Here is an 11,131-nt window from a genome sequence, read left to right as displayed (position 1 = left end):
AAATGGCACAACTCTGACATCTTTCATATCGGTCTATATCCAACATTATTGTGATTTTCAATGATTCTCAAGTGTTATTGTCTCTTTTGAGGTAGATCATACACTGTGCATGTATGCAAACTATCTGTGACATTTTCATGTTGAATTATCTGTGTTCTAGATACACCTATTTAAATTAGCTGTATGATGAAAAATTTTACATTACTGTATCAATAAATGATATCATCATCATCATCATCATTGTTATTATTATCATAATTTTTATCACAAATGGTCAAGCTATCTTAACATTGCCATCGCTGATTTGTGATTTTAAATGTAAAAACACTCATATCACTTGGCAATGTAACAAGAAGGTAAGAATATCAAAAAGTAAACATAAAATTGTGTTATCGTTTGTTATTGTAATAACATCACGGAGAACATAGTACTATAAATAGCAGGCTACTGATAAACACATTTATGTTCCAGGGTTTCAACAGTCTTGTTTAAAGTCATCATTTCGGTCGTTCTAACGATCTACATGTAGTTTGCCAATACAGCTTATCACTGGGTCAAATGATATCTGCCGTGTTTCATGTCGATTGTTAGCCCGTCCTTGGTACATTGATATTGACTACGCAGAGCTCCAGTTACCTGATCAAAATAAAGGGCTCATAAAGGGTGTGAACGGTCGACAGGGGATGCTTACTCCACCTAAGCTCCTAATCCCACCTCTGGTATATCCAGTAGTCCGTGTTTGTGCAACTCTCTATTTTGTATTCCTTATAGCAGATATGAGATTGGTCACCGTTCGTTATCATCGCATTTTGTGTCATTTATTGATATCTATCCTCACTCCTCTATACACATGGACATTTTGAAACCTTACACATTTTGAAAACGTTAATTACCTAACTAATTACAGTAAACCATGTTTATAACGAATACATTAAAAAGGACTTCACACTTATTGTGAATTGGTCTTTCCTCCCTATGAAAGGAAAATAACGAAACATTTTATTTTCTATTTCGAATATAGCGATGTTTAATCATAGGGAACTGTTATGCGTTGGCCCTTAAGATTTTATACAGCCTTGTTTTAATTTACACCTATTTGGAGTGCATAGACAAGAAAAGGTTGTTGCACTTTCCATGGTTCTATTCCTTGTATAATTTCAATGGAAATTATTGTAAGTTACTCATTCGGCACAAATAAATTATTGGACAACATTCCATAAGTCGTAACACCTCCCAAGCTTTTATTATGGACCACGTTTGCCTTCGTTGCAGGAAATAAGAGTCGTCACTAAATGAAATAAAAAATTTGTAGTTAGAATATTTAGTCAGAATAGTCAATGAACTAATAAAGGTAAGGGGGAAACCCCCTAGGTATTTGTGCCAACGCGCATCTTTTAAAGTGCATAGTCCCTTGATTATAAATTTGCTTGTTTGATATTTCTACGTGGGGGTGTTTACGATTTTTAGGGCAAAACACCAAAAAAATGTAAACATGATATAAAAAACCTGGAACATTCTTCAGATTCAATATAGATGTCATTGACATTTCCAAACAACCAGTTTGTGAACGTATTCAACCCTTACATGCTATATCAAGTTGTTTAACATACATGTGTGGGGACTACTAATTTTGTTTAAAAAAATTGCCAAAAATTGAAAACCTCTTCAGATCCTATGATAAAAAATTATTTTCTGAAAGAATGTACATGTAACCCTTTAATTAGAAATCAGATTGTTTGACATTAATGCATGGAGATTTTTTAAGGTTTTGTGGCGAAAATATGCAGTTTGTCATTACATTATTGTTTAAGAATAAAACAAACTTCGAGAATCTTACAAACACAACATGGATATTTTTAGACAAGTATGTTGCTTTAAGGTAACTCCATACTCGCAGTTTTATCTGATACAAGTTTAAAATATGTATTTATTTTCATTCATTAGAGTTACAACTAATAAATTATCAAATAAAATACATAGGTTATCACAATTTTTAAGATATGAGACGTACATAAACAGAGTCGCATATCACTGTCAGAAAATTACAATTTTCCGTAAACAGCGTTATTAGAATTCCATACAAACTGCTTATGACAATATATAAGCAATCGTAACAATTTCATGAAACTGTATCTTCACAAAATATACTAAATGTCTGTAAAAAATAAAGGAAAGCATCGCATAATAGACTTGATAAAGAAATCAATTGAAATAGAGTTATTGCCCTTGGATTCAACATTTTGAAAAGTATCTTTAATTATTCATCTATAACTTGAAATATTTTATTTTTAACAAGATTGTTTAAAATAACTAAAGGAAAATACTCCAATAAAAGTTATGTTCCTATCATGCATAAATCTAAATACATGTATATCATTGATTTTGCAAAATATGATGACATCAGAAGAGGGCGGCATTACTTTAAAGAACCTAACGCTTTGATTATATATCAAGTTATTTGACATTAAAGCGAGGTACATTTATTGAGTTAGGTGTAAGAGATATCCATATCCATGCAGGCAGTTTCAATTCAGAATTTGTAATCGTATTGTGAATTGCATTAATTAACTCAGTACTTCTGGTCAGGTGGTGCACAATCATTTCAAAAGTGAGGTGACTTAGGTAATGCCCATTTGTCATTCGTGGCTGAGATACATATCCTGAACGTATGATTAGACAAACCTTTTTGCCCTTGAAATAATATGAGATGGGTGGTGTAATGCGACTTGATAGAGAAAGGTAGTACGATGTTTGTGAGAGTCCAAAATGTGCCTTTTGATTATCAATGCAGTTTTTTCGACTTGTTGTTTAGTTGAAAGGACTAACGCGAATATATACTTTACTGCTTGTTTAGTAACACCACTTGCAAAATATATAAGATAAACCTTTCTGAGTTTTCCAAAAATTTATTTCATTACACAAATTTGTCTCCTTGATTTCAGTATTTAAGTTTTGATCATACGTATATAAGTAGGATAAATGACAAGACTCTCTCTCTCTCTCTCTCTCTCAGCATTGTCATACTTTAAACCACGTAATTTTGCATGATATTCGGATAAAGTTAAATGCCTTTTTCAAAATGCTGAAGATTTATATTATCTATAGAAGATTTATATTATCTATAGTTTCTGACTTGTTTCGGTTATCGGACATAGTGTACAATTTTCTACATAGTGGATCAACTATCTCTCTAACAACTAAATCAATATCTTGAGCTTTACTTATTGTGTCATAGTCTGTAAGTTTCATGGTTTCTTATATGCTGATTTCTTTTCACACTTTATCAGTGTATGCAAGGTGAATATAACGAACAGTGATCTATCCCATGTTTTACCTTGTGCTTTAAATTTTGTTTTTTACCGAACAATTATGGGAGGGGAGAGTATCGATAGAGAACACTGGTTGAATGAACGTCTGTTACAGTACACTTGACTTGGGGCGACTTTCCTCAGTATCTCCATTCTGTTCATGAAGCATGACACATCTTTATTCTTTATGTTGACGAGAGCTCAAAGTAAAACAGATAACTTTATGTGACATTTTCAGAAATTATTTGAAAATTGAACATTGTTTAATTTTACATATGACAAAATATACTTTACAACAGATGAATTACTTCATTGTTTCAAATATCTATTCTAAGCAGTCAAGCCATCATTCATTAGGGTTTTCCCATTTTGTGCATTTATGTTTGAAAAAGTAGCCCATGTGCTGTCTTTAGATTGATTAATGCAATTCCGTTATGCATGAATGAAATGTAGCTTTCAAAGATGTATTTTACAGAACATTTGAAAGCATGCATCACTTTCTAAGTAACACTGTCTTCTATTTCGTATACATGCAAGGTGAAGATAATGAACAGTGATCAATCTGATAACTCCTATAAGCAATACAAAATAGATAGTTGGGCAAATACGGTGCCTAGGAGGAGTAAGCATCTCCTGTCGATCGGTCACACCTGCCGTGAGCCCTATATCCTGATCAGGTAAACGGAGTTATCCGCATATATACATATTTATCACCGATACCCTATCTCGAAAGTGTAACCCCTAGCCCATTGTGTTTGTGTTTGGAATGTGCCGTCTGTACTGTGGTATGGTACACGGTAACAGCCATATTGAATTTGTAAAATTTTGATAAATTCAAATGAACATATCTTCAAAACGCCACAACATAAATTCTTCAAAGAGCCGTCATTTACCTTTATTTTACATACCCTTTCAGAAATCGGTGTTGAAAAATCCCTAGACGAGGAAATGTGTTTATTGGTCCATGGTCTAAAAATATTTCATTTTTTTTCTTTGAGTGTCAACATTTTGAAAAGTCTACGTTTTGATGATTTTGTTTACAAGTGCGGTCACCAAATGGGTTGAATGCTCCTTGACGTGTTTCATACACATTTTAAGTTGTTCTTTACACACTGATTTTGACTACTGATTATTCTGTCTACTTGATAATGATAGGGAGTTTCCGGTTGGTGTGATCGGTCGACAAGGGGGTGCTAACTCCTCTTGAAATCTGATGTCTTTGGGTCCACGTTTATCCTGCTCGTGATTTTTGTACTTTATAGAATTTTTTTATATTGATCACTGCTCGTTATCTTTACTTTTTGATTTAGATGAAGTGCATCGCTTATCACATGGTAAACTGCAATATACCGTAGTTACAATGTACTTCAACGGAAGAGTAAAAACGCATTTTGTGATTGGATCGAGGTGCTATGTTTCAACATAAAGTGTAATGGTAACGAAAATTGATCTTATAAAGTCTATACAGATCTAAAAATCATGAACAGGACAATACCGAAACTGAGATCAGGTGCCATAAAAGGAAAAACAATCTCCTTTTTACCGGACAAGCCGTTAATAATATATCTTGATCAGGTAACCGGAACAATTGTAGTCAAAAGCAGTATGTAAAGAAAGGTCTAACAGTTAGTGTGAAACATTCCAGACAGCATTTGATCTACTGGTGCGTTTTATCTGTCTATAATATCATTATAACGACAGTTGAATTTGCAAAGTGGTAACTTCACACAAGACAGTTGAAACCCGTGATATATCAATAGGAGATAGTTTATTTAGGGTTTCACTCCTATTGGTTGCACAATGTATCTCTTCCTATTTTCCAATTAAGATTTCTGTATTCTGAGTTCTAAAAAAAATGGGTCGTAATATATGTACTCATTCAACCATTAAGCAGAGCAATATGAACATATTGAAATATCCATGAAAGTGACATACCTTTAGATTTATGATGGTTTTAGAGATATAATTGTATTATAAATATATTACAAATCGCATTTTCCTCTATGAACCAACCAATTTCAGCACACGACACAATCCATTCATATTGACTATGAACGGATTATGAACTAACTGACTGAGAGAGCATAGTGATTTGAAAAAATACAACAGGTGCTACAAAGATCTCGCAAGTCACACCTCGGATTAAGATTGTGAACTTACATCGATTATCATCCCAATCTTCCGGTCTCCCAGCTCCAAATTACAGTGCACCGTGCAATGTTGATAAAAGGCAGGGTGAGATGAAGTGTGACATCAGGTCTATGTGTTGAAGTACATCACAATAACTACTGTGATAGAGGCTAGGAGTTCGTTTTATGCACACACAAAAAATATAAGCAATTTAAACAAACGGTGTTTTAGCAAATGAATATAAATATAAGAAATCACTTAACCATTTTACCTCCTGATCTGTTGCATACCCATTGACTTCGAAACATGCATTTTATTTAGCAAGTAACCAGCAGTACATTAATGTGCTTTTGAATCAATTATGATGATTCAGGGATTTACTAGAATAAATTAAGATGAAAGCAATGAAATGTCTGCATATGTTGGAGCGAACGTCTTGCACTCAGTTCCAATCTTTGATATTCGATAGTTTGTTCAGATTTCATTACACTAAATCACAAAACCAAAACGTTTTCAATTTTTTTTCTATCAATGCAAGGTGAAGATAACGAACAGTGATCGATCTCATAATTCCTACAAGCAATACAAAATAGATAGTTGGGCAAACAAGGACCCCTGGACACACCAGAGGTGGGATCAGGTGCCTAGGAGGAGTAAGCATCCCCTGTTGACCGGTCACACCCGCCGTGAGTCCCATATCCTGTTCAGGTAAACGGAGTTATCCGCAGTCAAAATCAGTGTGCCAAGAACGGCTTAACAATCGGTATGAAACACGTCAGACAGCATTTGACCCAATGCGAGGTTGTATTGACGAACTAGATCGTTATATCGACCATAGAATTTGCGAAATGCTGACTTCAATCGAGACTGTTGAAATCCCTGTACCATCAACTTGTTTGTCAGTAGCTTACCTCGATTTAAAAACTGACCATACACAGAACAAGCTCTTGCATATCGAATCAGTTGAGATATATAAACACCATATGCAGGTGATAATGGAATATTGCTACATAAATGTGGGAAGTTGACGATGGAGAAGCTGAAATCATCCCGTTTGTCATACAGTTGAGTTGTTAGTTTGCCGTTAATGTCTACTTTCAATTAGATATCTAAGTATGAAGCAGAAGTGGACGACTCTGTGGTGTCCTTTATTTCGAGCTCACAGGGATATATCAAATCGAAATATGAATGAATGAAAGCTGTCATTGTTAATAGACAAAACGTCATCGATATATCTAAAAGTCGAATTGAAGGTCACAGCGAGAGATTTTTTCTTCTCACGTAGAAGTTTTTGAATAAATTCTGCTTCATATGAATATAAAAACAGGTCAGCTAACAAAGGAGCACAATTCGTGCCCATGGGAATTCCAACAGACTGTTATCTTTGGAGGCAGAATGTTCTATTAAAAATTAAACATAGAATAATTCACATACACCCAGATATACTTTCGACAGTTATACAAATCTTTTAAAGTCTGAAATGACGGAGGAAGACAACTTTTGATACAATTTACTTCATTTCATGTTCCTATAATTGCATGCATATTAATAATTGCAAATCAATCATTTCAAACTAAAATCTTTATGTAAAAATCGATTATTCTTTATCAGAAATTGAACAATAATTTGTTTTTAAATTGGAATTCGTGAATCTGTGAAGACATATCAAAGGAACTGAATCATTTCTAGAAAAAGAGATAATTTTTTTATTTTCTTTCATGTTGAACAAAGTAACTCATTTTAAGATGACAATCAAAATGCTAACCTTCGTAATGCAAAGATATAAGTATTATTTGGCCTTAACTCTGTCTTATGTAACGAGAACTCGAGCCTTGTTTATGTACCCAAACGATATTTGTAGAATGTAAATAGTGTAATTTAAAGTAACAGAATTTTGCATAGACACACATCTAACTTTTAAAGTAAATCCACCTTCATGTGACGTCATATATTTTTCTAAGATCTTTATTTCATTAAGATTTGTGCATGATGAAAATATATTTATAGGAGAAATGTCATTCCCTGTGTATCATAGAAAAAATCTGGTGAAAGATGTGATATTGAAATATCAATTGAAATATCAATATAAATAATCAGTTATCTATATTACAAAAATGTTGTCAATGACAATAACTCCTATGCTGGCCTTTCTCTATAATATGCTTTTTTATGAAATGCAGCTAATTTTAATATATGTTATACGATATAATGTAACTTGGTGCATGAAAGGTGAAGATACGAAGAGTGATCAATCTCGTAACTAGTATAAGCAATACATAAACATATGCATATTACGCTTTATAATTATATATTCAGAGATTTTAAGAAACTGCACCAAGTTACATGATATCGTAAAGTCATAGTTCCAAATTAGTTTCATACCTTAAAATTTAATGTAAAAAGACAAAACTACAAGTTTTCATTTAACATCAAATAAAAGTAATGAAACACCGAGAAATAAAAACCACACGCACGCAAGGATTCAGTTAGTCACAGACTGACGAAGTGTCGAGCGAGAAAATCGCCATCTTAGTTTCTTCGCAAAACCGGAGCATGTACTTTTAATCAGATGTGAAAACTAAGAGTGGTATTTGCAACGAATTTTGACAACAGAAAATATATGTGTAGGCTACATATGTAGGCCTAATGTTTCCTGCACAACGCAAGATCAATACGAAAGAAAGTACCGGAACATTTTGTATTGTTGACTATAAAATTTAAACCTATCATCACACAAAATACGTCATGCATCAGAAAATACTACATGATTTGCGATTTTTTTTTAACTTTATAAAAGTTTTAAACTAAACTGTTATTTAATAATGCATATGCAACATTATCGCCTAGCTATTAAATCCGAAAAATAAAATGTAAACAATTCAAAGATTGAGATCCACATGTCAATCGATTTGACGTGACGTCACCTGGTACTTTTTTAATACATGACGCATTATATGTTTTTATAGGCAAATCAAGCAATCCCAAATGTGAAAATATATTGTTTTAATGAAACAGCAAAGCACTTCATATACCATTATTTTGCATATGATAGCGTTGTTTCAGAGTTAGTATCGAGTTTTTACCGTTAATGTTTTGTGTACTTACAAGTTAAAAAAAATTACGTCTTTTTTAACATCAAGTCAAACATACGTATTTGATAATGCACGTTTCATTACGTTGATTTCCTATTTCATAGAAGGACTACAACTTAACGTTGATACGATGTAGAATTTAAACAAAAACGTATTTCCGTCTTGGGTAGTCAAGGGGGCGTGACCCAATACCAAGTTAAATTATATAATATAACCTATGTTTTTAATGTACTAAATGTAAAATTATGGTGACAATTTTGATGCACCAGATGCGCATTTCGACAAATAATGTCTCTTCAGTGATGCTCAACCGAAATGTTTGAAATCCGAAATAACAATGAAGTTTTAGAGCTATTTTACGGGAAGAGTGCCAAAAAAGCGGAGTCAAATTCGTCTAAGGATAAGAGCTATGCGTGAGGGAGATAATCCTTAATTTTGAAATGAATTTCTAAATTTTATAACAGCAATTGAATATACATCCGTATTTTCAAGCTAGTAACGAAGTGCTTAGCTACTAGGCTGTAGAGACCCTCGGGGACTAACAGTCCACCAGAAGAGGCTTCGACCCAGGGGTCATAATGTAAAACTTATACGGTACCAATTTTGATGCACCAGATGTCTAATTTGATCCTTAAATATTGAGTATTTTCAAGCTAGTAACGAAGTAAATCAATCACATCGCCTGTTCCAAGTAGACTTAAATCATTATACAATGATTTACTTGATACAGTACGCTTGCTGTCTTATATGCTTCATACTGATTTTTTGGCCGTTCTTCGCACACTGATTTTGATAACTCTTTTTACCTGATCAAGATATTAACGGCAAACTAACAACTCAACTGTATGACAAACGGGATGATTTCAGCTTCTCCATCGTCAACTTCCCACATTTATGTAGCAATATTCCATTATCACCTGCATATGGTGTTTATATATCTCAACTGATTCGATATGCAAGAGCTTGTTCTGGGTATAGTCAGTTTTTAAATCGAGGTAAGCTACTGACAAACAAGTTGATGGTACAGGGATTTCAACAGTCTCGATTGAAGTCAGCATTTCGCAAATTCTATGGTCGTTAAAACGATCTAGTTCGTCAATACAACCTCGCATTGGGTCAAATGCTGTCTGACGTGTTTCATACCGATTGTTAAGCCGTTCTTGGCACACTGATTTTGACTGCGGATAACTCCGTTTACCTGATCAGGATATGGGACTCACGGCGGGTGTGACCGGTCAACAGGGGATGCTTACTCCTCCTAGGCACCTGATCCCACCTCTGGTGTGTCCAGGGGTCCGTGTTTGCCCAACTATCTATTTTGTATTGCTTGTAGGAATTATGAGATTGATCACTGTTCGTTATCTTCACCTTGCACTTTCACACTAATATACTTAAGGGCCCTTTTTGCTAGGAACGGCTCAATTCATATATATTTATAAAAAGGTAGGGTTTTGAAACTTGAAAATAACATTGTCATTTAACCAGTTTTCATGTATGTTTATGATATCATTTAATGAAAAGGTGCAATTTTCTGACGTTGATATCAACTTTTGTTCTTGTTTGTCTGACCTTTATTTAAAACTCTGGCGACATATATACTTTCTTCAATTATTGATTAAATTAATATATATCAAGTGAATATCAATACATATTTTCTACTTTGAACCATTAATTCTGATAAGTCCCATGACGGTGGAGCTACCTTAAATGGCACAAGAATACTTGACATGTGATATATATTAGGGATAAAGCGCTCACGGTGGCTCGGACCTCTTGAAAAGGCATGCTTTCTTCTCCTAGATACATGATCCCACCTCTGGTATGAAAGGTAATGAACAGTGATCAATCTCATAACTCCTACAAGCAATACAAAATAGATAGTTGGGCAAACACGGACCCCTGGACACACCAGAGGTGGGATCAGGTGCCTAGGATAAGTAAGCATCCCCTGTCGACCGGTCACACCCGCCGTGAGCCCCATATCCTGTTCAGGTAAACGGAGTTATCCGCAGTCAAAATCAGTGTGCCAAGAACGGTATAACCAGGGGTCCGTGTTTGCCTAACTCTTAATTTTGCAATTCCTGTAGGAGTATGAGATTGACCACTGCTCGTTATCTTTACATTCTCATGCAGTTTGGAAACTTCGTAAACAAAAACCTCACTCAATCTTTAAGGAATAATTATTCCTTACAGACACCGTGGTCATCTTTGTCCTATTCTCAATTTTGTAACTATTCAATTATCTTCATTTCTCATCGAGTCAAGTTATAATTCTTTTTTAGTATTTTACTTTTTGCAATGCATAAATTAGTTTTCTTGTATACTTTACCATTGATAGAAATCATCAAATAATTATATACTTGTTTGAAATTTGGAATACAGTATTTACAATTATCGAAAAATATATATTTAGCTTACATTAATGTTGTGAACGTAAATACTACAAATGGAATAGTGCCGAATAGGATTTCTAGGAACTTTCGAACCTGCCATTGGATACGCGACAACATAGAACACCACACTGCTATAAACGTTTTGTGTATGGACCGGAGAATCAGCAATCGAGACAAACATGATTTTGAATGCTGCTAGAGATTAACT

This window comes from Ostrea edulis, chromosome 3 (assembly GCF_947568905.1).
Source record: "Ostrea edulis chromosome 3, xbOstEdul1.1, whole genome shotgun sequence".
Classification (NCBI taxonomy): domain Eukaryota; kingdom Metazoa; phylum Mollusca; class Bivalvia; order Ostreida; family Ostreidae; genus Ostrea; species Ostrea edulis.
This window is presented reverse-complemented; position numbering follows the sequence as displayed.